Raw genomic sequence first — 27,740 nt, 5'->3', positions numbered from 1 at the left:
GTTGAGAAGTCCAAAGCCACTGTGATTCTTCATATGTGTATGCTATCCCTTTGGGCAGGTTCTATGATCTTCCCTCTGTTACCAGTGTTCTGAAATTTTAAAGTGTGCTCAGGTAGATCTCTGATCACCTACTGCGCTAGCAACTTGGTGGCCTCTTTCAATCTGAAATATCATGGTCCTTATTTCTGTGAAATTTCTGGGAATTCCTATTACGTCAATAATGAACCATGTTTACAGATGAACTCTAATTTTACTTTTCCCCTTTTCACTTTTTGTGCCACTTTGCTGGATATTTTTCCAAAGCTACTTTCCAACCTCTTTCTTGAGTCTTTATGTTTCAGCTATGTTGTTTTTAATTGTACTGCTCATATTCATTATTTGTCATTTTATGTTTTTTCATTGTATCCTTTTCTTGTTTTACAGTTGCAATATTATGTTTTGCCTGTCTGGTAATATTGAAGAGAATTACTTCTTAACGTTCTCCTTTAAAGTTGGTCTTCTTCAATGTTGGGAATAAAAGTTTGGAGTAGTAAAGAAAATGAGCATTTAAGTAAAGGATTTTTTAGTAAGGCAAATTTACTTTTGTAGAAGGGTATTGTTTGTAGGCTGGTTGTTACGAGAGTACACTGAACAAAGAAGGGAAAAGGTTTTTCTTTTTAACGCAGTTTGTCTTTGTTACTGTATTTTGTCTTTATTGGTTGGAGTTGGACTGTACAATTTAAGTTAAACTTGATTGGTTTGAGTTAACTTGTGTGTAATGAGGAGGGAAGGGCAGTTTCCGTAGGAAGAGCCATTGTGGTGGGAGGGGTAATCTATAGAGTGAGTAGGAGATGTGGGCTCTGTAGGTTAGGACTGGCAGGAAAGTTCTTTACTGAAACTAGGTCAGGGAGGCATAAAGGATAAGGAAGTCTGGGCTTGAAAGCGGGGAACGAAGAACAAGGGAACCAAATAAACTAAACTCTTTGAAGAGGAACTTCTTGTGTCTAACATTCAGTGTATTGCTTCTATGTTTTGGTCTGTATCTTTCATGGTGAAGTTCCCTTTAGATGCCTGAGAGTGCGGTCCTAAGTCCTGCACTGGCCTTACTGAAAGTTTTTATCATGCTTTTTTTGTATCTGTTGAAATGACCATGTTTTTCCTCTCTTAATTCATTAATATTTATATTATATTATTTGGTGGAATTATATTTATTGACTTGTGAATTTTAAACCAATCTTAAGTATCTAGAGTGAATTCCACTGGTTTTGATGTGGTTGCCTTTTTATATATCGCTGGACTTAGTTTGGTACTATTTTAGTTGAGGAATTTTGTGTCTATGTTCACACGGAGTATTGGCCTATAGTTTTGCTTTCTTTTAACATCTTTGTCAGGTTTCCAAAAGGCATTATGCCTTCTCTACGCCCCCGTGCCTGAAAGGCTTTGTATCCATGTTCTCACATGCTTTCCAGTAGTAAACTGCTATTTGTTGCTATTTGATGTTTGCAGGTGGTGAGAGTTCTCTATTGTCCTGTTTCAGCCTCCATCTTAGGTAGGTCCTGTGTCCCTGGGTATCCGAGAATGGCTACTCAGTGTTCCTGTCCTTTCCCAAGCAGCAGGAGACATCTACTACTCTGAAGAGTTTCCAACCCCTCTTCTAGGTTTAGAGGTTTTTAAAAACGTTGCTCTGGCTGCAACAGAGTTTGTTGTTCTTCCTCCAGTGACTTAAAGCTTTTGCGCCTTAGGGGACAAAGGTTTACATAGGGCTTGTGCCTTTCCCAAAGCAGTAGTTGTTCCTTCCTCCAGACCTGCAGCACTGAGGAGGACTTTCTCCAGTCTCTTGCTCTGTCCTTAATGATTCCCATGAATCCCAAGTAAAAGTTCGTGACTTTCAGGGCTTCTATACTCTCATACTAAGCCTTGAGTTATTCATTAGAAAGTTCAGCTGAAATCTTCTCATCCGCTTTTATGGTGGGTCTGTCTTATTCTCATCTTCTACCATACATGAGCCAGAACTTTCAACTTGCCTGTCCTTATAGGTAACTGTCTTTGCTTAGATTTCAGGCCAGTTGTTTACCTTGACTCCTCAGCTCTCTTCAACTCTCTGATGGATCCAAGAAACGTTATGTTTTTTTTCAGATTATCCAGGGTTTTTTGTTCTTGATTTAGGACGAAAACAGTACTTTTTCTGGCTATTTCTCAAAGCCAGAAGTCCCCAGTTGCTTCTTGAACATCTTAAAACCAAAATCCTTCATATTTTAATGCCACCTGCTATACAAGGAGAAGCCCCCGTATCAGGTGAAGCAAATTTAGTGTGTGTGTGTGTGTGTGTGTGTGTGTGTGCGCGCGCGCGCGCACGCACGCAAGTATTTGATTTAAATCAGGTTGGTTCTCCACTTTTCCTTTTGTTGTATCAGGACTAATTTTTCTCTCATCTGTTATTCATTTATCATTTCTCCATCTTCTCTCAGCTTCTAAATACTGTTGGTGTTGTCTCCTCTTATTTTTTCTGTCCTTTGAACTTATACCTTTTAGAAAAATCTGTTTGGTTCCATCTCGAAAGGGCATCAGGAGAAATCAGTATTAGACATCAGTGTTCAACCTGCCACCTTACCTGGAAATCAAAGTTTCTTTTTGTTTGTATCATGAGTACTTTTCAATGTCACTTAATGCCCCTTGTAAGCCTGACAACATTTTTATCCCTCTTTTTGGAAATTGATTTATCCTTTGTCCAAATTGTACATGTAATATAGGCATGATGAAAACAGTTAATAAAATAAGTTATGGGGCCGTGCTCAAAGGATGCCCTTGACCCCTTTTCTTTATATAAGTGCAAATATGTTTTGAGTTGCTCTATTATTTTCTTACATATTATCTTTGTGAATGGGTTGGATGAATATCATATGGGAGAGAATCTTGAACTTAAAACTCAGGATTAAGAAACTCACTGAAGGCCGGGCGCGGTGGCTCAAGCTTGTAATCCCAGCACTTTGGGAGGCCGAGGCGGGTGGATCACGAGGTCAAGAGATCGAGACCATCCTGGTCAACATGGTGAAACCCCGTCTCTACTAAAAATACAAAAAATTAGCTGGGCATGGTGGTGCGTGTCTGTAATCCCAGCTACTCAGGAGGCTGAGGCAGGAGAATTGCCTGAACCCAGGAGGTGGAGGTTGCAGTGAGCCGAGATCGTGCCATTGCACTCCAGCCTGGGTAACAAGAGCGAAACTCCGTCTCAAAAAAAAAAAAAAAAAGAAACTCACTGAAAACCACACGACTACATAGAAACTGAACAACCTGCTCCTGAATGACTACTGGGTAAATAATGAAACTAAGGCAGAAATAAATAAGTTCTTTGAAACCAGTGAGAATAAAGACACAACGTACCAGAATCTCTGAGACACACTAAAGCAGTGTTTAGAGGGAAATTTATAGCACTAAATGCCCACAGGAGAAAGCAGGAAAGTTCTACAATTGACACGCTAACATCACAATTAAAAGAACTAGAAAAGCAAGAGCAAACAAATTTAAAAGCTAGCAGAAGACAATAAATATCTAAGATTAGAGCAGAACTTAAGAAGACAGAGACTCGAAAACCCTTCAAAAAAAATCAGTGAATCCAGGAGCTGGTTTTTTGAAAAGATTAACAAAACAGATCACTAGTCAGACTAATAAAGAAGAAAAAAATCAAATAGACACAATAAAAAATGATAAATGGGATATCACTACTGATCCACAGAAATACAAACTACCATCAGAGAATACTATAAACACCTCTACGCAAATAAACTGGCTGTAATGCCAGCTACTTGGGAGGCTGAGGTGGGAGAATTGCTTGAACCCAGGAGATACAGGTTGCAGCCAAGATCAGGCTACTGCACTCCAGCGTGGTGACAGAGCAAGACTACATCTAAAAAAAAAAAAAAAAAAAAAAAAAAAAATTAGCTGGATATGGTGGCACATGCCTGTGATCCTATCCCAGCTAGTTGGGAGGCTGAGGTGGGAGGACTGCTTGAACCCGGGAGGTGGAGGTTGCAGTGAGCCAAGATCGCACCACTGCATTCCAGCCTGGGCGAAAGAGCAAGACTCTGATCTCAAAATAAAAAAAAAAAAAAAAAAAAAAAAAAAAAAGCCGGGCGCGGTGGCTCACGCCTGTAATCCCAGCACTTTGGGAGGCCGAGGCGGGTGGATCACGAGATCAAGAGATCGAGACCATCCTGGTCAACATGGTGAAACCCCGCCTCTACTAAAAATACAAAAAATTAGCTGGACATGGTGGCTCGTGCCTGTAATCCCAGCTACTCAGGAGGCTGAGGCAGGAGAATTGCCTGAGCCCAGGAGGCGGAGGTTGCGGTGAGCCGAGATCGCGCCATTGCACTCCAGCCTGGGTAACAAGAGCGAAACTCCGTCCCAAAAAAAAAAAAAAAAAAAGACTCTTACTATTGATGATAATAATCTGGAATTGTGTTTTTAAATATATTAAAACAAGTGGTGTTTCTTATATTTTATAAAGCATTCTTACATGTAAAAATTTTTTTGTAAAAAAGAGGCATGAGCACCCATTCCTAAATAGCATATGGTAGTACGGTAACTACTATTTGCACTTTGGTGTTTATCATCTCGGATCTCTCAATATGTAGAGGAAATCATACATTCCTTTAACCAATACGTATCTACTTCCTGCCATTTTCCAGGCATTGTTCTAAGCCTTGGGGATTAAAGAATACTAAATAGGATATTTAATTGAATAAAATCATTTAACTGAATACAATTATTTAATATTTAACCTAAGATAATTCAGTTATTCTTATTTAATATATCAGTTATAATTAACATTTAACTGAAATAATATGTAATTGAATATAATATTTAAGTGAATAGAATTATTTTAATTGTACACACACACATTTACACATACATGTCTTTATATATGTAAATACCTCTACATTTGTAAAAATTATATATAACTTAATGTGAGTGCATATATACATAACAGGTATGTATATATAGATATAGGATTATGTGCAAATACTGGTGTATATATTTATAAACTAACACAATATATACATAAACACAATGTGTGTATATAATTGGAACATCCTAAACAGTAGTAAAATTGAATGTCTTTTCATTTATTTAATAAACAGCTGGAATTCTTCTTTTGTAAATTGCCTGTTTAATTCCTTTACCAATTTTGCCCTTGGTGTAAATACCACAGAAACGGAAAGTTTAAAATTTTTTAGTTACAGCACACTTACACGCAAACACACATAGAAAAAAAAATCATCTTCAACTACTCTATGAGGCCAAATGCTAACTGAGTGAGGAAAGTAGAAGAGGGCGCCAGAATGGTTCTTCATTATGCAATGAATCCCAAATAATTCTAGACATTCTCCAACTTGGGAGCAAGAAGTATTGGTTGTCACGCTTAACAGATATCCTCATCTGGAGCTTTGTATGAAGCGGTAACAGAGAAGAACAGTTGTTACCTAGGAGGAAAATCATTAGATTTCAAGGAGTTTAGCATCCTCTGGGAGAACAAAAAAAGAGATAAGCACTCCTCCCTTTTTCCCCCGTCAACCCCACCAAGAGAACTGAGATGACAGCAAAGCTGTATTAGGGGACAAGCCTTGGCTATAGGCATAACGTTTTTTGGCCTCTTTGTGCATGGCTCTCCTCTCTAAGCAGGAGATTTGGCCTTTCATGGCTTGGGAGGATGGCTCCCAATGCTTTTTCATTTCCCTCCTTGCTCTAAGGCAATGGGGTCCAGACTTTTGCTGTGTATGGGATCCCCCAGCAAGCACAAATGTTGTAAAATATCTCCTCAAATTAGCCCATTTTATGAGCTGTGATGCTGCTACCACAGGGAGCCAGGTTCTATGGCTCCAGAACAAGGTGAACTGGCCTGAACCATCTTCTGCAGGGCAGGGACAGGATGGGCACAAACCCTGCACTGGGCCCCGGAAGGTTTTCCTCAACGGAAGCCCCACCCAACAACTTCCTGTGCCCGGACTTCCTGACAACTATTGGCTCCTTCTTGACCCCCCAACAACCCACTCTTACAACTGGATATCAGTTTTGTCACATTAGCGTCAAGTCTTCGCCCAGAGCTCCCGGAATAACTCAGAGAAGTCAGGGAAGGCTAATCTGGGGTCAGGACCTATTCAATCTCTCTGCTGAGTGGACGTTTCAAAACCGAAAGACCTCACTGGACGGACGCTGTAATGGCGTAGGGTATTTCAAAACTATTTCCTCACGATGGCAGTAGTGCTCCAGATACGCCAACAAGTACTGCTACTCCCTAGTTCTCCCGCCCTTTCAGTCCGAAAAAACGCCAGCAAGAAAAATGTGCCAGTAAACATGGCAGCCTTACTTTTGCCCAGTTTGGGACAGTCTGGTAACGCTTCCGCACTTTTGCTTTTGGTTTCCATTTGAAACGAAACTGAGACCTTCTCTTTTTAAGAATTACATCTCCAATAGGTTTAGCCTTCACAGTTGTGTTCTCACTCACTCAGCATTGCATCTCCAGTATTTTTCCAAGTTATCGAGTTGTCTGCTTCTGGATTCAAGACTCAAGAATCCAGGAATTAAGCAGAAAAAGAAAATGCCGGAAACTCACGGCCGGGAGGATATCTCTAAGTACCAAACCACATGTCCTTGCCTGGCTCATCCGTCTGTAAGATCCCAAGGAATTCTGTATTTTCAGTTTAGAGATGTAAGTCTTACGTATTGACTTGTTGGCAGCCATTGGGCTGGCGTCTTAAGAGAAGCGTCCAGATAGCTTTCATCTGAAGAGTTTTGTTTTGTGATTTCATTTACCATTTGAAGACAAACACTTTCCGATGCCATAAATGGTCTCCAGTTGCTTCCTATGACTTTACTCGGTATGTAGGCGCGTGTGTGTGTGTGTGTGTTTGTGTGTGTGTGTGTGTGTATCTCTGTATCTGTATTTACCATCTATGTCTAAGAGATAAGCCTTAAAACCACTTCCTCATTAGTAAAGACACGATGTTTGCCAAGGATTCAGAAATAACCATGCACTGATAAAGAGTAAAGCACTATCATAAAACCGATTAAGACCACTGATAACTTTTTGGACCATGTGCTCCTACCCCTTTCAGTACACACAGAGTTTTATATTTATGTTCATACACGACAATGAATTTATATTAAAATTCCTTGTTTGTACATGGTGATTGCCACTGCTGATTCTCAGACAGTTTGGCCACATTATATAAAATTTTTGTCTTCATATTTAGTAATCAAAACATTTCAAAAAAGTTTCTTATTGCTCCACTTATTATATATTTTAAATATGGCATATATAATATATAATACTGTTATACACATATATGCACATTTATTTCACCTTAATTATAACTTCACTTATACTGGGCATAGTTTTATACAAAGTCTTCTGCACCAACTTACATAAATTGCATGTTTCCATATATCAACATATATTTTCCCTAGCTGGAAATTGCTTTATACTTTATTCTACAAGGAGGTTTCTCTTCCAAGGAATTATAAAAGTAACATTTGCTGTTGGAAATCTGCTCATATTTTAAGAAATTACGAAGCCAAAAATAAATGGTATCTCAATGAAAACTAGAAGAAACAACTTTTAAAATGTCTTTGCCATACATTCTCGTATCTTCCCTATCCACATATAACGTATATTTTAAACCTAAAATCCCAGTTACCTTTTATGTTAGACGTGCTTTTCTCACTTATACTTTGTACTTCAGACATGCTTTTCTCACTAATGACAGTTTGAGGTCTTTGCAAACACCATTAACTACTCCTTTGAATATGCAATATTTTTAAAGTTGCTTCTTATATTTTTGCATTTCTTAAAATTAAGTATACCTGTTTACTAAATACCCAGACACATTAGCCTTGTACAAAGAAGTGCAGTGAGGCCACAAGTAATGCCCACTGAAGCAGATAAGGATTTTTAAAATGTGGTGTCCTGAATATACCTGCTTTCTGATCAGTTAAAGATATAAATATATTAGGTCTCAAATAGCCAGCAAATCATGTTTTCACCAGTAATTTCATCTGCACATATTTGTTCTGGGTTGATTCTCTGGATTCACAGTCCAGAGTGCTCACCATTGCACCACGGAACCTCACGAGTTGATTCTCAAATTGCAAATATATTATCAGCTTCTTGAAAAATCTCTTAGAATATACAATCTATGAAGAACAAATGGAAATACTTCATCCCAAATCCCACTTTTTTTGAGGGATCCACCATTAGCAGCTTGATGAGTACATTGGTTTAAGTACTCAAAAAGTTATATAAAACTATTCAATACGAACTGATGTTATTTAATGAAATAAATTTAATATCTCATCAATATACTCCCCACATTCCTCAGCACAATGCCAAATGCGCGCACGCAGGTGCGCGCGCACACACACACACACACACACTTCCATTTCTTTCCTTCAAATCCATCCTTGTTGGTCACACTACACATAGAATTTGGTGCCCTGAATTCTCAGTGCAACAGTGGACAATGAGCACTCTCTAACAGCATTAACTTTTCTTGGACAGGTTGTGAGTTTTTACTTACATGATGCATGAGGAATATCCTTGCAGTTTGAATTGCTTCTTTCTATCACAGTTTTCTCTGGTCTCACATCACATAAGTCGCATCATATGTCATTAAATATGCTTCAGAAAGCTGGATTTTCTGTTAATTAAAATTTGGAAATAGAATTCAGAATAGAGCCTTTAAATCTTGCATATGTGTAGAAGTGTGTATGTTTTAAAGAAAAGTGCATCTTGTACTATGTTCTTTTTTTAATTATATATTGAGATGATGCTGGTTTCTTGATTTTTAGAAAACTTGCAAATGAAAACTTTTCTCATTTTCAACATTTCAAGGCTTTGGATAAGTGTAAGTTAAAACTTGAAGGCAAGTCATTAGAAACATCACTGTAGAAAATAACACACTGTTAGTTGCTTGACTGGGACCTTTCCAGATAACTTCCTTTCTGCCTGTTTGCTTTTCTTTTCTTTTCTTTTTTTTTTTTTTTTTTTTGGTTTGTTTTTGTTTTTGTTTTTGAGACAGAGTTTCGCTTTTGTTACCCAGGCTGGAGCGCAATGGCGCGATCTCGGCTCACCGCAACCTCTGCCTCCTGGGTTCAGGCAATTCTCCTGCCTCAGCCTCCTGAGTAGCTGGGATTACAGGCACGCGCCACCATGCCCAGCTAATTTTTTGTATTTTTAGTAGAGACAGGGTTTCACCATGTTGACCAGGACGGTCTCCATCTCTTGACCTCGTGATCCACCCGCCTCGGCCTCCCAAAGTGCTGGGATTACAGGCTTGAGCCACCGCGCCCGGCCTGCCTGTTTGCTTTTCTGAACCAATATGTTTATGTATTCAACTTGAATTAATAATGTATGTAATTAAGAGAGAAAGAAAGACTTTATTTTTTCATTTTGATTTCTTTGCCATTAGCCAACAAGAATGGTTTGATTCCATTACATTTTGCATTTTCTTCCTCACATCAGAGGTGTGGACATCTCCCCTATTGAGGACTTGGCGAATGGATTTCAATCTTTCCAAAGACTTAAAAAGACTACCTACTACAGCTGAACTTACTGTAGCTGAACCTGGACTACGGATGCCTTGCCCCCTCACCAATACCATCCTTGCAAAAGAAATCTCAGTGATCCCTTTTGTCCTCTCCTTTCTACTTTCCTGTGGGAGGTTGTCTGTGTGATCACTTTCAAGAGGGAGTCTCTGGACAAAGGGTATGCTAATGTGAAAGGTGAAATGATTTGACCAATTGACCTTCTAAGAGGTGAACCGTTTAACAATGCTTCTCACCTGGTAGGAGCTTGCCCAATTCTACAAATCATTACATTGATATCAATGGATTCTTTTTCAGAGGCTTGCTCAGGGTTATGATGAAGATTTAAGGGCTTTATGGAAGAGCACAATGAATTGCAATTTACTTCAGTCCTGGTGAATTCGAGACTGTGATAATAGACGTGCCTTATTCCTTTGCCATCTTTCCTGCTGAGTGGTTTTCTTTTTAACTTCATTTTGAAACAGTTTTTGATCTGAGATGAGTGTCAATGATTGAGTGTCATTGAGAGTTGGCAACAGTTACAATCTGCTGTTACTGGTCACGGTGTCATGTTTGAATTCCTGGGACTTAGCAAGGGACTGCTGCTTTAGGCTTCTATTCACTCTCTAACCAGACAGTCTCTAAATGTAAACCAAAAGGTGTGGTGGGAATACAAAATTCCTGACCCTGAGGAATTCCAGGGCTAGGGCTACCCCTCTGTCACCCACAATTCTAAGTTCAGATATGGTGTACTGTCTCCACACATCTGGCTTTTCTAGCCTCCCATATGGTCAAGTCAAATTATGACTCAACAGCAGGCAGCCTAACTTATCTGATGCAAGGTTTCTCTCAGTTATCTGCTTAGCTGAAGTAGGCTGAAAAGGTCAGAGGTCACCTTACACCTTCATAGGGTATTTGAAAACATTGAGACATGCTTTCTCAAATGTTTTCAAACCCTTCGTGGCTCATGTCAACCTATAACATCCTCAAAGACAGCTAGACCAAGGCATGAGTAACAGGAGAGGCAATTTCCCCAGGGACCCTATGGTCTTTGTAGTAGTTGCTAAAAACTTTCCAGCAGATGTTATAGCTCTACCCTGGGCAAGTAGAATTCAGGTGGTGACCATATATTACAGCAGTGCATGAGAATACAGTCTTTCCTCTTCTGTAAGTGGTCAGCCACTGACTCCATCACTGATCCAGGAGGAAAGTCTCACATGCAGTCAATCTTATGAAATGTCTGCCTTTTCTTGCTATGCCATGGGCTAGTATCCTGAGGGTCCTGATGTGCTCAGCTTCCCAAAGGAGGGTATCCTGTCAGATCTTACAAGGAATCTTCACTAGAAAAAGGCTAAGAAGCAGGCACAGAGAACAATACTTGCTAATCTGAATGAACAGTTAGGTCCCAATTCTCAATGGCCTCATCTTCCTTAGGGGAATGCCATCGGCTAGAGAATCCATTTCTGTTCCCTTAATAGAGCTAAAAGTAGGTCTCTCTAAATAGGTAGGTCTTCACACCGGGTCCTAGAAAAGGTGCTGCAGAGCCACTGTAGCTGTTACCTCCTGTCTTCTGGTTGTGTATATCTGCACTCCTATTGATGTTCAAGGATTTATTGGCTTGGCAAAGTGCCACACACTACCTTCTTCTCTGGCCTTCCATGCTCTAGGCAATGGGGGCACCAGACTTTTAGGTATCCTTGAGACCCCCAGAAAGCACAGTGGCTGCTATTAGCTATCACCCGGAATGAGACGTTTCACCTGTACCCCAACATTGCTGACACCTTATGCCAACCCCCACCTCACTGTTCAGCCAGAGGATATGTGGCCAGAAGTCCCCCCAAATAGGATCTGAGCCATTTGTTTTAGTCCTACCCTCACTGGACAGATGTCTAAGCCCCAATACTTCCTACACTCCACCTGCCTAGCAGCTGCCCCCTCAGTCCTCCCCCTGACCCTCTGCTTATCAGCGTCTCCCCCAGGATCCTGCCCTTGTCCAGAGGTCCTGGAAGGCTTCAGATTTAAAGTGAAAGGGACCTTCTTAGTGTTAGGGTCCACTCAGCCTCACAAAAGACCCAACATTTCTCAGTTGCTAAAACTTTGGGAAGCTCTAACAACTTTGGGTTTGTGTTTTGTCAAGCTACTTCCTCTTGATGGCAGTATTGCTCTGGAAAAGCTGATTAATTCTGCCTGCGCACCCCACCCCCAAAGCCCTTCAACTCCCTCCCATTCAATCTGAAAAAAGCCCCCAAGACAAAGGAGCCAGGAAACAAGCTGCCTTGCTATTGGCCCTGTTTGGGGGAAATCTGCTCATTCGAATTCACTTTTGCTCCTGTTTTCCCTCTGAACTCAGACTGAGGCCCATACCACCCAGTTCCATCAGCCATACTTTGTTTAAAGAATCCCCATCAGCCATACTTTGTTTAAAGAATCCCACTTCCACTCTACTATAGCCTTGTGGGTCTGCTCTTCTTCATTCAGCCTTGATCCCCAATATTTCCCCAAGTTACCTGCTTCGATGGGAAATTCTTAGGGGTCTACGGCTAAGAAAGTGAAGAAAATAATAGAAATAACAGCGTGGAGAAGAGCAAAATCTAGGCACCAGGCCATAGTGTCTTGTTTCACTGCCAGGTTCCCTGGGAGTCCTCCATTTTCTGACCTGGGCACTGGGTCTTGTGTATTGAGTTGGGGGCAGCCATGTTAGCAGAACCCTAATAGGAGGGTCCAGATAGATCTCAAGGCTGAATTCCAGACAATGTCCCTCTTGGGGTGACACATATACTCCAAACGAACAGAATTCCAGTAGAAAGAAACATGATTTTGTCTTATGGTTCCATCATTCAACATTAGAACACAAGCAAGTTCTCATGCACATCATTATTTGACCTTTAATGGCTTCCTATAACTTTACTATGTATGTGTGTGCCACTGCTTAAGCCTTAGAAATCAGTCTTATGGTGTTTTATCATAAATAATTAAGACATGGTGCTTGTAAAGAATTTAGAAAATAACCATGTGTTGATCAAGAACAAAAGCACTATCATAAAATGTTGTATTAAACACTAATAGCCTTTTGCATATTTATTCCCATTATTTCAACACACACACACACAGGTCTATATTCGCAGTAATACACTACAATACACTTATATTTAAATTAAATTTATATATGCATCATGCTTTAGATGCAAACTTCTCACTACTGGTTCCTGGGTACCTGAAATTGTCATGAGATATTTGCAAGACCTGGATTTTAGATAATACAATATTTGCAACGAGCTTCTTGACTGACTAAAATATTAAAGAATATTAGGTTATCAATTTTTAAAAAATTTATACTCAGGACATCATACCTATAATGCCATCACTCAAGTATCTTAATTTTGACACCTGCCTTACCTAATAATTACTATGCTGTATACACACACACACACACACACACACACACACACACACACACTAACATTGGAACAGGCACTCCTTGCTTATGCCTCAGAACATTAGGGTTTCTGTTGTTTATATTTTTCAAAACTTATACCAAAGTTTTACCTTAAAATTTTATTTAAAATCTATAAAGTTGAAACCCATACTCACTCTAACACTGACCATAATTATACATAAATAGGCATCATGTATATATATGTATATGCTTTAGATAGATAGGTCCAAGTTACCTAGTTACAAGTCTAGAGGGAAAAGAAAATGGTTGCACCTATTATATATATTTGCTCCTCTTTATTTATTTTTACCCAACCTCTTGAAGCATGGGCTATCCTTCTTTTTAAAGATAACTGAATGCAAACTGGATATAGTTTTACACAAATTCTTCAACACTACCTTATACCATTTGCGTACATGAATAACAATGTATATTTTTGAGTGCTTGCATTTTTTTTTGTATCTTACTCTAGAAGACCTTTCTATTTCAAGAAATTACAAAAATTATACCCAGATTTTAAGAAATTATAAAGTAGAAAGTAAGACCCGGCGTGATGGTTCACTCCTGCAATCCCAGCATGTTGGGAGGCTGAGGCAGACGGATCTCCTGAGGTCGGGAGTTCAAGACTAGCCTGACTAACATGGAGAAACCCCATCTCTACTAAAATACAAAATTAGCCAGGTGTGGGGGTGCCTGTAATCCCAGCTACTTGGGAGGCTGAGGCAGGAGATTCGCTTGAAGCCAGGTGGTGGGGGTTGCGGTGAGCTGAGATTACACCATTGCACTCCAGCCTGGGCAACAAGAGCGAAACTCCATCTCAAAAGATAAAGAAAGAAAGTGAATGGTACCTCAATCACAACAAGAAGAAATAGCCACTTAAAAATATCCTTGCCGTACATTCTTATATCTTCACTTTGCACAAATAATATATACTTTTTTTTTTTTTTTTTTTTTTTTTTTTTTTTTTTTGAGACGGAGTTTCGCTCTTGTTACCCAGGCTGGAGTGCAATGGCGCGATCTCGGCTCACCGCAACCTCAGCCTCCCGGGTTCAGGCAATTCTCCTGCCTCAGCCTCCTGAGTAGCTGGGATTACAGGCACGTGCCACCATGCCCAGCTAATTTTTTGTATTTTTAGTAGAGGCGGGGTTTCACCATGTTGACCAGGATGGTCTCGATCTCTCGACCTCGTGATCCACCCGCCTCGGCCTCCCAAAGTGCTGGGATTACAAGCTTGAGCCACCGCGCCCGGCCAATATATACTTTTAATAAATAATGTTCAAATTCTCTTGTACTTTGAATGCTAAACAAATTTTCCTCATTTGTAGCTTGAATGCTTTTCAAATCTCATTAAGTATTCTTTGGAATACTGACAGGTTTTAAAATCCTGCCACATGTTTTTGCATTTCTAGAAACAATCATGCTTCTTTACAATGTACCTGACACATCAGCCATCTATGAAGAAGTGAAGCAAGGTCGCAGGTAATACCACCTCCAGCAGACAAGAACTTTTAAAATGTGGGTTCATCTTCAATCCTCTTCACTCGATTTTGGTTCCCATCTGTTTGTGTGTGGTCAGGTCTTAGTGCTAACTCTTCTTGGTTTGGCGGGCTGGTTCCATTTCTCTTCAAAGTCCTCCTAGCTGCAAGCAATTTGGTTGTACCTGGAACCTCCAGCAAGCACGTGGCATCCTTTATAAGCCACCTGGTATTGTGTGCTTCTCTGCACTGACTCTGCTATTACAAAGGGCCTAGGCCTCAGAGTCTGAGGGCACCACGTGGCAACCTTTCCCAGACTCTCAGGGGCGGGGAGAGAGATAAATACCCACAGGCCCAGTACTTCGTTGGTTGGTGGCTTCCTCTAGTCCCGCCCTTGCTGGGAAAATACGAAGACTCCACCCTACAACTTCCTGGGCCTGGATTTCCTGGCAGAGGCTGACTTAACCTTCCCTCCCCAGGGGCCAGTTCCTGCATCTGGACTTCACTCTGTCCAGAGCTTCAGGTAGGCCTCAGGAGGTGGAAATAAGATCCAGCTCATGGTTCAAGCCTTCTCAGCTTCGGAGAGAATGGACCTTTTCAATTTAAGTCCTCTCAGGGATGGGGCTTTTTCCAGCAATTTCCTCACGATGGCGGTGTTGCTCCTGGAATTCCATCCAATACAGTCCCAAGCCCTCTTCTCCCGCCCTTCCAGTGTGAAAAAAAAAATGTGACCAACACACTAAGGCACCAGGGAATATGGCTGACTTGCTTCTTGCCGAGTTTGAGAAACTTTCTCTCACTGTTGTGATTTTTGCTTTTGGTTTTCATCCTAAATCAAACTGGTGTCTAAACCTACCCTCTCATCAGGGATCTTTTCAGTTCAAGAATTTAATTTCCACTTACCTAGTCTTCCCAGTTCTGCTTTTTCTTCACCTAGCATTTTATCTCCAGCTTTTTCTCATGGTACTAAATGGTCAGGGGTCAAACCTCAGGGATCCAGGTCTAGAGGAAAAAGAAAATGGTTGCACCTAAGGGCTTGGAGAAGAGCAAATCCAGGCACCTGTACACGTTGTTCTTGCTTGACTCACTTCCCAGGTTTGCCTGAGTCCTACTCCATTTCTGGCCTGGGAACTAGGCCTGTGTGTTGAGGGAGAAACAGTTGTCCGGAACCCTAAGATAAGTGTCTAGATGGTTCTCAAGACTGCGTGCCACACAATGCCCATTTGGAGGGGTACACAAACTCAAATATGTATAAATTCCAGTCAGTCTCCTCATCAAAATAATTTAAGATCGGAACACAGGCATATTCCTACGTTATTATATGACTGTCAATGGCTTCTTGTGACTTTATTGTGTATGTGCTTGCCACTTAGGGGTCAATCTTATAGGATTTTATCTTAAGTAATTAAAACATGGTGCTTGCAAAGGATTCAGAAAAGAACCATATGCTGACCAAGAGTAAAGCACTGTCATAAACAGTACCTATTAGTAATGCTGATCAACATCTGGATTATGTTTTGTAAACCAAAAAGTATCTGAGACAGGTCTTAATCAATTTAGAAATTTATTTTGCCAAGGTTAAGCATGCCCATGCCTGGGAGGTAGGTCCATGCCTCTCTTCAAAGATGATTTTGAGGGCTTCAATATCTAAAGGAGAAAGGGCAGATATTGGGGAAACAGGAAGAAATTTTGAAAAGGTGTCGGTAGATAAGAGGCAAAGGGTAGCATTCTTTTTTGAGTCTTTGATCAGCCCTTCATAGGTGAGATGAGGGTAGAGGAACAGTCACGTACACATTCATCTAGCTCAGTGAAGCTGCATTTTTTACATAAGATAAACACAGGGAGGCGGAAGCAATCAGATATGCATTTGTTTCAAGTGAGCAGAGAGATGACTTTGGTTCTGTCCTTTTTCCCATACCTGTGAAGATAAGCCATCAATTCACGTTGTCAGGATGAAATTCACCAGAACTGTTTCAGGACAAAAATCTTGGGGCTCACAAGGAATTTCCTAGTGGGCAAATTGTGAGGGAGATAGGTAGTTTTTTGTTTTTATCTTGTTCAATCATTGTAGCCATCTTATTTAGGAATAAGATGGGATGTAGGTTTGCCTGACCCAGTTCCCAGCTTGACTTTTCCCTTTGGCTTAGTGATTTTGGGGTCCTGAGATTTATTTTCCTTTCACAGTTTCAATATACTCATGCAAACTCTTTCATATACTCTTGCACTCATTTCAATATATACACACAAATGCTGATATTTCTTGTCATACACACAGTAAGTTTACATGAAAATGGGGTTTATTTGTATGTTATGGTTTGGGATATATTTTCACCTCTGTTTCCTGGGCAGTTTGTCATTATCATGAAAAGTTTGCAATACCTGAATTTTTAGTAAATGAAACATTGACCAAGAGCTTCTTGATCGCTACATTCAATAACAATATGGTCTCTGAAGACATGTTTAGTTCATAAAACACTTATTTAACAACTGGATTTTTCATTCTTATGATGTCTCCTCTCAGGTATCATGATTTGAAGAGCTTCTAATCTTTATTATGCTAACATGTATATACTCTAAAACAAATATTGAATCACAGCTATAACATGTATGCCTCAGAAAATACACGGTATTCCCCCCTCCTCAAAATGTTAACCTACATTTTAATCTAAAATTTAATCTTATTTTATTTATTATTATTATTATGAGACTGAGTTTGGCAAGTCTGTGCAATTATGGCTCACTGTAGCCTTGACTTCCAGGCTGAAGCAATCCTCCCACCTCAGCCTCTGCAGTAGCTGGGACCACAGGCACATACCACCACACCCAGCTAATTTTTTCTTTTTTATATTTTTTTTTGTAGAGAAGGGGCTTCCCTATATTGCCCAGACTGATCTCTAACTTGTAGGCTCAAGCGATCTTCCCACTTCTGCCTCCCAAAGTGCTGGGATTATAGACATGAGCCATTGCACTTGGCCTAATCTTATTTTATTACTAAAAAAAAATTTAACAATAGGTTTCATTACTGTATAAATAAAGTCTGTGTTATCTCTCTAACACTGTGACTATGACCCAAACATGTATTCTATCAAAGCTTCAAGGTGAATGCATTCACATATTTTTATATTCATCTATAATCTTTTCTTAATGTTTTCCTTTATATTTATTTATTTCCTAAGAATTGGGTCTTGCAAATTTTTATAATGACAAAGTGCCAAGAAAACAGAAGTGAAAATATGATCCAAATCATGATATATTAAAAAATCCCATATCAGTGTAAACTTATTATATATGAAGCTAAATATCAAAGTTTCTGTGTGTGTGTGTATATATATACACCTACACACACAAACACACATGAATATATGGACAAAGACAGTGAAATTTAAGTGCATTGTTACTATAATAATAATGATTAAAATATATACTTTTAAAACGTAACTACACATATAGATGGATATGGAGTCATGCCTCATTTAACAACAGGGATACATTCTGAGAAATGTGTTATTAGGTGATTTCATCATTGTGCAAACATCGTAGTGTACTTACACAAATCTAGATAGTATAGCCTACTACACTTCTAGGCTATATAATACAGCCTATTGCTCCTAGGCTACAAAGTGGTACAGCATGTTTTTGTACTGGATACTGTTAGCAGTAGTAACAGTGGTAAGTATTTGTGTATCTCAACATAGAAAAGGTACAATCAAAATACAATATTAGAATCTTATGGCATAACCATCATATATGAAGTCAGTCATTGACCTAAATATTGTTATATGGGGCATGACTGTATACTAATGTGTATGTTTATTTACCTTTAAACATAATTGATTGATTACTGAAGGTAGTTTTGAACAGAATCATTGTCACTATCTTCTACAATTTCCATGTTTGCACATACATACATATATTTGGAGAACTTGAAATTTCTTTACTCTACCCTGGAAAGAGCCTTATTATCCACACATTTTAAACAGTTGCTGTTGGCAAACTGTTCAGATATTGAGAAATCATAAAGCCAAAAATAAATGATGGTTCAATCTCAACAAGAATAAAGACTTAATGTCATTCTTCCAACCTGGCAACATGGTGAAAACTGTCTCTACAAAAAAATACAAAACTTTTCCTGGCATGGTGGAATGTGCTTGTAGTCCCAGCTACTTGGGAAACTGAGGTGGGAGGATCACCTGAGCCCAGAAAGGTTGAGACTTCAGTAAGCCAAGATTGTGACATGGCACTCCAGCCTGGGTGACAGAGTGGGACTCTGTCTTCAAAATAAATATACCAACAAAATGCCATTCTTGTCTCTTATTTATGTACACATAATAACATTAAAATTCATATTCAAATTCATTTGTACATTCAGTGTTCAAATACATTTTCTGTACATATTGTAGCTAGAGTACTTTCCAAACTTCATTAAATATTCTTTGAAATACTGGTTATATTTCAGAGAGTAGCCTCTTACTTTTGGGATTTCCCAAATCAGATATATTTCTTAATAATGTGTTCAGGTACAACATCCATTTTTAAAGAAGCATAGCAAAATCATAGGTAATGCCACCTCAAGAGAACAAAGACGAGCCAAATATGGTTGTATCTTCAACCATATAGATTCCTTAGGACCCTCTCCTGTTCAACACAGCAAGTTTTCACACACACACACACACACACACACACACACACACACACACACACAGTGAAACGGAGTCTCTGTTGCCAAAGCTGGAGTGCAATGGCACGATCTTGGCTCACTGCAACCTCCAGCTCCCAGGTTCAAGTGATTCTCCTGCCTGTCTCCCAAGTAGCTGGGATTACAGACATGTACCGCCACATCCCACTAATTTTTGTATTTTTAGTAGAGATGGGGTTTTGCCATGTTGGCCAGGCTGCCCTCAAACCCCTGACCTCAGGTGATCCACCCACCTTGGCCTTCCAAAGTGTTAGGATTACAGGCGTAAGCCACAGCGCCTGGCCCAGCCTTCTGCTCGTATTTATTCTGGATTTGTAATTGAATTATAAAGATAATATATGCATTATAAAAAATTTCATAGAGTGCACAAATCAATGAAAGATCTAAGGAAATACTTTATCCCAAATCAACCTATCCCAAGGGAACCACTGTTACCAGCTTAATGGGTACACCTAGTCAAATGTTGTAAATAAGGTGTACAACCACTCAAGAGAGCTGATATTATTTAACTAAATAAATACATCCTACTGCACATAAATAAATTCTCCTATTTGCTGACAAGATGCTTGGAGCATACATACATTCATCCACAGCGAAATACATCATTATTTATTTTCTTCAATTACATTCTAGTTAAAACGTAGGTGGAGTTTTGTCTCATTGTTTCTTCACTCAACATTGAATAAAGGATACTGACTAGCACATCTCTTCAGGATAGTACTTTATTTTTAATCTCATATAATTGTTTTGTTGTTAAGTTCTTAAGAATAATAGATGCATCTGGCAAAGAAATAATAAGTGAGTAATTGTAAAACAGGAAGGAGGATACACTCAATCACATAAATTCAATTGATATTTCAATCTAGTACATTCCACATTTTCTTCTATATACATTTTTGCATGGGAGTTTTTGTGTTTGTGTACAGGGGATTTTTGGTATGAATTTAAACTGACATGATCTACACATGGAATTCTCTTTATTTTTCTTTTTTGTGTTTTACTCAGGTCTTTTATAGCAAGGCCACTCAAAATGCTATTAGGCATGCCAAAGGAGACTGGATTTTATGTTAAGTAATTATTTGCCAAAAGTTTTTCTTTCCATGACCATTAAAAGTAGGATATTCAATCATTCCAACATGTATATAGAAGTGTGTCTATTCTTACGGAAAATAGAATCTAAAATGAAACTATATTGTATAAATTGTACCTTTATTAAATGTCTACTAGGACCGTTTTTGGGTTTTCTGTAAATTTCAAAAGCCACCCTTGCTCATTTTCAACATTTCAATTTTTAGGACAGAAACAGTTAAAACATGTAGAATCTAACTTGTATTTTTGAGATGTAAACTATACTAGTGTTTGATTAGAAGCCTTCCAGTTACTATATTTAGTATATATTCAGTCTCTAGAATCCATATGTTGATGGTTCTGTGTAGCAGTACAGAAACAGTCTTTCATAAGAGTAATCCTCATAACTTGATTTTAGGCACGGGTTTCTTAGGAATACCAAAAGCATAACCAACCAAAGAAAAAACTCAATAAACCAGATTTCATCAAGTTTCGAAAAAGTTGTTAAACAAATGATATCATCAAGAAAGAAAAAAAAAACTCACAGAATGGGAGAAAATATTTACCAATCATATACTTGGTAAGGAACTTGTATCCAGAATATAAAGAACTCTTACAAGTCATTTATAAAAAGATAACTCTTAAAAATGGGCAAATGATCTGAATAGACATTTATCCAAAGAAGATATATATATATATATATATATATATATATATATATATATGACTAAAAGCATGTGGAAAGATGGTCAACCTCATTAGTTATTAGAGAAATGCAACTGAAAACGACAGTGAGGTACTACTTCACTACCCCTAGGTTGTCTATGTTTTAAAAAGACAGATAATAACAAGTGTTAGTAAGGATGTAGATAAGTTGCAAGCTTCACATATGGCTGGTGGAAATATCACATGGTACAGTCGCTTTAGAAGCAGTCTGGCAGTTCCGTAAACATTTGAAGATTTTAACATCATATGACTAAGCAATTGCAAACCCATTTATCAACACAAGAGAAATGAAAACATGTCCACAGAAAAGCAGAAACGGCCTAAATGTCCATCAGCTGATAAATATTTAAATAAAATGTGGTATATCATACAATGGACTGTTATGCAACCATATTAAAGAATGAATTATCAATACATTGTACAACATGAAAGATCCTTCAAAACGTTATGCTAAGTGAAAAAAGCCAGATTCAAAAACCCATATCTCTTATGATTATAATTATATGTAATTTCCAGAATAGGCAAATCCATAGAGACACAAAGTATATTAGTGTTTGCCAGGTACTAGAGGAAGCTGAGAATGAGAACTAATTGCTAGTAGGCATAAGATTTCTTTTTAGAGTGATGAAAATATTCTAAAATTGAGTATGGTAATGACTGCACAATTCTGTTAATATATTGAAAACCACCACACTGTACATTTTAAATTGATGGAATTTACAGTGTTTGAATTCTATCTCAATAAAGCTCTTTTTAAAAGTTTCAAAAATTAACAGGTTAATTCACATTTATAAAATTAATAAGAAAAAGCCCATAAGAACCTCAAATTGTGTGGAAAAAGTATTTGACAAAAGTATGCGTCAATCCTGATTTTAAAAAAACTCTCACCAAACTAGAAATTGACAGAAATATATCTTCAATATGGTAAAAATATATAGCTAATATTGTACTTAATACTGAAAAAGTCAACACTGTTCTTAAGATGTAGAGCAATGTGAGGAATTCATCTTTCACCTCTTCTGTTCAATGTCATACCAGATCTTCTAAGAAGTGCAATGAGGCAAAAAAAAAAAAAAAAGAAGAGGGAAAGAAAGAAAGAAGAAGGAAGGAAGGAAGGCAAGAAAGAAAGAGAAAAAGGAGGGAGGGAGGGAGGAAAGAAGGAAAAAAGGAAGGAAAGAAAAAGAAAGAGAGAGAAAGATTAAGTTTGGAAAGAAAGAAGTAAAGATATTTTCACAGATGACAGTATTGTTTACGTCGAATGATTCTACAAAAACATTTCTAAAGCTGCTAATTTAAAGTTCATATCTTACAGACAAGGTATGATTGGTTTTACTTTTCTATTCATTCAAAAAAAAACCTGTGTCTTTTATGTGGAATGCTTAAGCATTAACGGCTATTGTATTTATTAATAGGTTTGAACTTGGGGCTATGATTTTATCATTTATATTGTTTGTCTCCATTGATTTGTATTCTTCCATTTCCCCTTTTCTTCCTTTCAAGTATTAGAACACTTCATCTTTTAGAATTCTATTATAATACATCTGTTGGCCTTTTGGCTATACCTCTTTGTGTTATTTTTCAGTGGTTATTCTAGTGACTGAAATATGTGTCCTTAACATTTTATAATATACTTAGAGTTGATATTTTACCGCCTCATACAGAATGTAAAATCCTTATAACAATACGCATGTTTATCATTCCTCAGTGTCCTTTATACTATTACTGTCATATGTAATTTATGTATATACATTATAAACACCACAAAATCATGTTAGAACTTTTGCGTTAGATATTCAAGTGTATTTTAAAGGAACTAATGAAAATATGGGTTTTTTTTGTACATACTCAGACACTGAAAATTTCTGATGTTCTTTCCTCTGGAACATGTACTGGCTCTGGAAAATCTGTATTTTCTTCTGATGTGGTTTTCTTCAATCTGAAGAATGTCCTATAGCATTTATTTTATTGCATGCCTGCCAGTGACAAAGAATCTTAGTTGTCCTTTGTCTGAAAACAGCCATTTCACCTTGATCTGTGAAGGTATTTTCAAGGACGGAGGACTCTGGGTTGATTTTTTTCCTATGAGCACTTTCAAGAGGACGTGACACTGTCTTGTAGCCTCCATAGTCACTGATGAGAAAGTCATAGCTTTTAAAACAAAACATGTGGTGTATGACAGCTATAGCATTTCAATTCTGTGGGGGAAATGACTGACTTTTCAACAAGTGGCCTTGGGACTACTGGGCATCCGATCTGCGCATGCAAATGAAACTTCTCCGGCACACTGCACACAAGACTCAATTTCATAGTCTTTTTTCAGGTAGTCATGGTGAGGAAATTCATCATAAACTGGCACTTGTACCATGGAAAGCCCAGGAGATGAGGGATGGATTTGAGAGGTGAGAATGAATGTCTAAGCCAGGGGTTGGCAAGCTGACTCACAGAACAGATGTGGCCAGTGACTTGTATTTGTAAAGCCTGAAAGCTAAGAGTGACTTTTACATTTTTAAGGCTTTGCTTTAAAAAATGGGGGATGTGACTGAGGCCACCTGTGGCTTGCAGAGCTTAAGAGATTCACTATCAGGCCCTTTACAGAATGAGTGTGCTGTCCCCTGAATCTAGGACCAAAGTTACCTTGACCTGCAGTGTCTCCTCTGTAGGGGGAGGACATGTTCTAAAAACCTCACTGTGGTCTAACGGGCACAATCTCTTCCTGCGGATGGCTTCCCTGACGTACACACAGGCCGCACCAGACTGGCATTCCACGTCAGGCTGCAGGCACAGAGTAGAATGAGATCCAGACACAAGTTGTAACCGTATCTGCGATCTGGCCTTACAGGAAACCAGTGGAAATCGTGCCTCCATGAAAGGCAGAGGCTTAAGAAATGGGGTTGGAGCTGGGGGCGCGTGGGTAGGCACAAAGGTTCACCCTTTTTGGGGGACCTCCCAGGCCACTATGGCACAGAATCGAGGGGGCACCTCCTGGACCTCTTGTCACGACTGTGTATCTTCTAGTCTTGATTTCTTAAAAGACAGTGAGGTGAGAGGAGGGGAAATAGAGGAGCACGTGAGAGACCACTTGGATCTGGGGCCAGGACTATCCTGCCATCAAAGTGGAGTTGGAAACTACGGAACCTACAGACCCAAGATGTTGATTTTGCTAACCCTGTGGGGTTCTCTTAAACTCTGGTTTCTGCATGTGATAGCGCTTTATGCTTGGAATGTTGTCCTGCACAGTCAATGGTTGTATTCTCAAAATACGAACTTTCTAGGTGCTGGCCATCTGGGGTCTCAAGGGGGGAGTGGGGAGTGGCTGTTGTATGTCCTCTGCAGCCAGGCGTTGGAAGATGAGGGTGTTAAATGACAAAGGACAGTTAGAAATGGCGGTGAAGGTGAGGATAAGAGCTGGGGGGTAGAGAAAGGAGGAGAGGAGAAGAAAGAGTGAATTCCCTGACATGCACATACACACACATGCACACACACGCATGCACGCTCCCCTCTCTCTCTCATTCATTAAAATCTCTACTCTCATCTCATTCTCCTAAAATGATTTTTTTTTCTCTTTTCCATTTATGGAACAACGTTATGTCCCCATAACTTAGTAAAAAGAATAATTTTGAGTAAGATGATGGTTAGGGATGGATTAAAATTTAGGAATATTTCTCATGTTACTTGATAAGCACATAATCATTGGCATTACAGGGGATAAAGGATCAGGTGTGTATCTAATAGCCGGTGACAGTTAAAGATGGTGTCAGGAGTAGTGACAAGGTGAAACCAGGGATGTGTGCTTTGGCAGTCACATGAATGTTGAAAAAGAGTGATCTGTAGGTGAAAACGGTCTTGGAGGCAGTCAGGGATCATGTGAATATCAGATATGGGGTGAGCGAGGGTCAGGCATGTTCACAACACAGGGTTTTTGCAGTTATTCTGAATGTTAGGATCATAGTTAGGGATGGGATGGATTGGGAATTTTTTGAGGGTTGAAGATGTCTGTTTTTCATTTCCTTGATAATAGGAAGCACGGATTTTACATAGGGCAAGGTATTAGGTTGGAATTGGGGATAGAGGTCAAATTAAGGGTAGAAGGAGAGGTGGACGCAAGTGTGACGGTAAAGGCTGTGCGGAGAATGAATACATACTGCTTCGGATAAGCAGCGCTTAGCAGGATGGATTGGGGTTGGGAACAAAGTCGGGGTCTGCTATTCTGAAACAGAGAGAGATTACACATGGCATCTCTGAGTCTAAAGGTGGGAGGAACCCGCAGGCCAGTGGTAGTGACTGTGAGCCCTCTGGAAGCTTCTCTGCTGTTTGTGGCCCCCGGAGGTGTCAGCCTGCTGCGTGTGCCCGGAATGCCTCCCTGCCTGAGCAGGAGCAGAGGGAAGCCTTCATGAGCAGGAAGGGTCAGGCCAGGCCATCTGGGTCCCAGGCAAGGGAGAAACTGGGCTGGCTGCGACCCCTCAGCAGCCACGTTCCCGTTCCCGAGGGACAGCTAACGCCACATAGTGGGGTCGGAGGCGGCAGCTATGGAGAGGGGAGCAGGCAGGGTCCCCGGGCCTTACTCCAGAGGGAGGTAAGGAGAGCAGAGGAAACCCCGAGGAAACCCAGGCTACTGGGCAGAAGAAAGACTCCGGGGACTTCAGGCCAGGTCCTGCTACCGAGAAAAGGCGAGGGGCCCAACAGGATTCTGTCAGGGAAGGGGCCGCCCCTGTCCTCTCCATACCCAGAGGGCCTCAGCCCCACCAAGAAGTTCCCGTGGATGCAGATCCGCAGCCGGAGCCACCCCCAGCCGGAGCAGGTCTCTCTCGCTACCCTTTCCCGACTCTCCAGCTGTGGCCCTTACATTGTGTGTGTGCTAAAACCCACTGCAGATGTCATGGCAGCTGCAGGAAAACGCACCAGAATTGTTGATACAAAGGATTCTAGGGATTTAGCTTTCTTAGGACCTCCCTGCCCCTCCCCTCGCCAAGCCCGGGTTAGGAGCCCCTGCTCCCCACATCTCTCCTCTCCCACCTGGGAGTTTCCCCCTGGCAGGTCCTGCGTTGGGTGTCATACCTCCTAGTGGCCACTAGATGGCGAAAGAGATCGTGGCAGGAAGCCTCACCTCTTCCAGGGCTGAGGGCAACCTTTTCACAGGTCCAGTTTTTCCTGTTCCAATGAGTGAAATTAGGGCTCAGGACCACCCAGTGCCCCCATACCTCTCACAGACATCTTTGAGGGAATGAAGTCTGAAAACCACTTTCTGCTGTCACCTGGGATACTCCTCCCCTTACCGTCCTCTTCCCTCTCAGATCCCACAGTGTGAACGAGCATCCACAAGTAACACGGGTAGGATAAGGGCTGGGAATGGCGCTGTCTTTGGCTGTCCTTGTGTTCCTGGTACCTACTGTCTCCCCCTCCCCCCTACGTGGTAGGGGACGGGCGGCTCAGCATAATTGACGCCAACAACTAACAAAAATGTAGGCTTGACTGAGAACTGGGGTCACGTCTTAGTAGCTGTGTGACTTTGAGCTAGTTAATTAATCTTTCTGTGGTCGGGTTTTCTCGTGTATGCAATGACGATTGTAATAGTGTATCTATGTTATAAGGTTATTGTGAAGCTGAAAGAAATGAACATTTCTAAAACACTTATGACAATGGTTGGCACATAACTACACATCGAATATATGTTAGCTATTGTTAACTTATTACCGTGGCCTGCAGAATAAAGCCTCAGTCATCTGCTTTTCTTGGCATTTCCTGTCTTGAGCTCCTAGGTTTCAGCTATGGACGGTGTCCCTGGTGTCATCGACTATGTGTGGCAATTGGGAACTGCTTTTTAAAAATTAATTAATTTTTAAAATTTACAGATGAAAATTATATTTATTAGGTGCAGGATGTTTTGAAAACCGTACACATTGTGAAATGCTGAAATCGAACTAATATATACATGACTTCACATACTTGTAATTTTTTATGAGAATATTTAAAATCTACTCTCAGCGATTTTAAAGAATGTGATACATTGTTACCAACTATAATCACCATGTTGTACAATAGATCTCTTCCACTTATTTTCTCCTGTTTCATTGAAAGTTTGCATCCAACTAGCATCTCTTCAACTCCCCCCCGCCCACCCATACTAACCACCTTTCTACTCTGTGCTTCTATGAATACAACTTTTTTCGATTGCACATTTGAGTGAGATCATGTGGCATTTGTCTTTCTGCATCTGGCTCATTTCACTTAGTATAATTGTCCAGGTTCATCCATGTTGTTACAAATGACAGGACTTCCTTCTTTTTAAAGTTGGAATTCCATTGTGTGTATATGTCACGTTTTCTTTACACATTTAACCTTTGATGGAAATGTAAGTTGATTCCATATCTTAGCTATTGTGAATAATGGTACTATGTACATAGGAATGCAGAGACTTCTTCAACATACTGATTTCATTTCCTTTGATATTTACCCAGAAACATGATTGTTGGATCACATGGTAATTCTAATTTTAGCTTTTTGAGGAACAGCCATATAATTTTCCATGATGGATGTACCAAATTACCTTCCCACAAACAGTGTGCAACCGTTCCTTTTTCTCCATATCCTCACCAACACTTATCTTATGACTTTTTGATAATAGCCATCCTAACAAGTGTAAGGTGATGTCTCATTATGGTTTTAATTTTTATTTCCCTGATGATTAATTATGCCGAGCATCTTTTCATATGCCTGTTGACCATTTGTACATCTTCTTTTAAGAAATGTTGCTGGGCATGGTGGCTCACGCCTATAATCC

General features: G+C 39.7%; 1 long non-coding RNA gene across 1 annotated transcript in view; it reads right to left on the bottom strand.

Annotated features, from left to right (window-relative positions):
• LOC141582784 (uncharacterized) overlaps positions 1-14,755 on the bottom strand; it is an 88,247-nt gene extending 73,492 nt beyond the window's left edge. Inside the window, exons 1-2 of the long non-coding RNA XR_012515659.1 lie at positions 14,434-14,755; positions 8,556-8,675 (exon numbers count right to left, since the gene is read on the bottom strand). This is a non-coding gene — a long non-coding RNA (uncharacterized LOC141582784). The remainder of the gene's footprint in view (positions 1-8,555; positions 8,676-14,433) is intronic.
• Positions 14,756-27,740: the final 12,985 nt, after the last annotated feature.

The sequence above is a fragment of the Saimiri boliviensis genome, chromosome X (assembly GCF_048565385.1).
Source record: "Saimiri boliviensis isolate mSaiBol1 chromosome X, mSaiBol1.pri, whole genome shotgun sequence".
Lineage (NCBI taxonomy): Eukaryota > Metazoa > Chordata > Mammalia > Primates > Cebidae > Saimiri > Saimiri boliviensis.
Note: the sequence above shows the minus strand (reverse complement) of the source record. Positions and strands in the feature narration are given on the sequence as shown.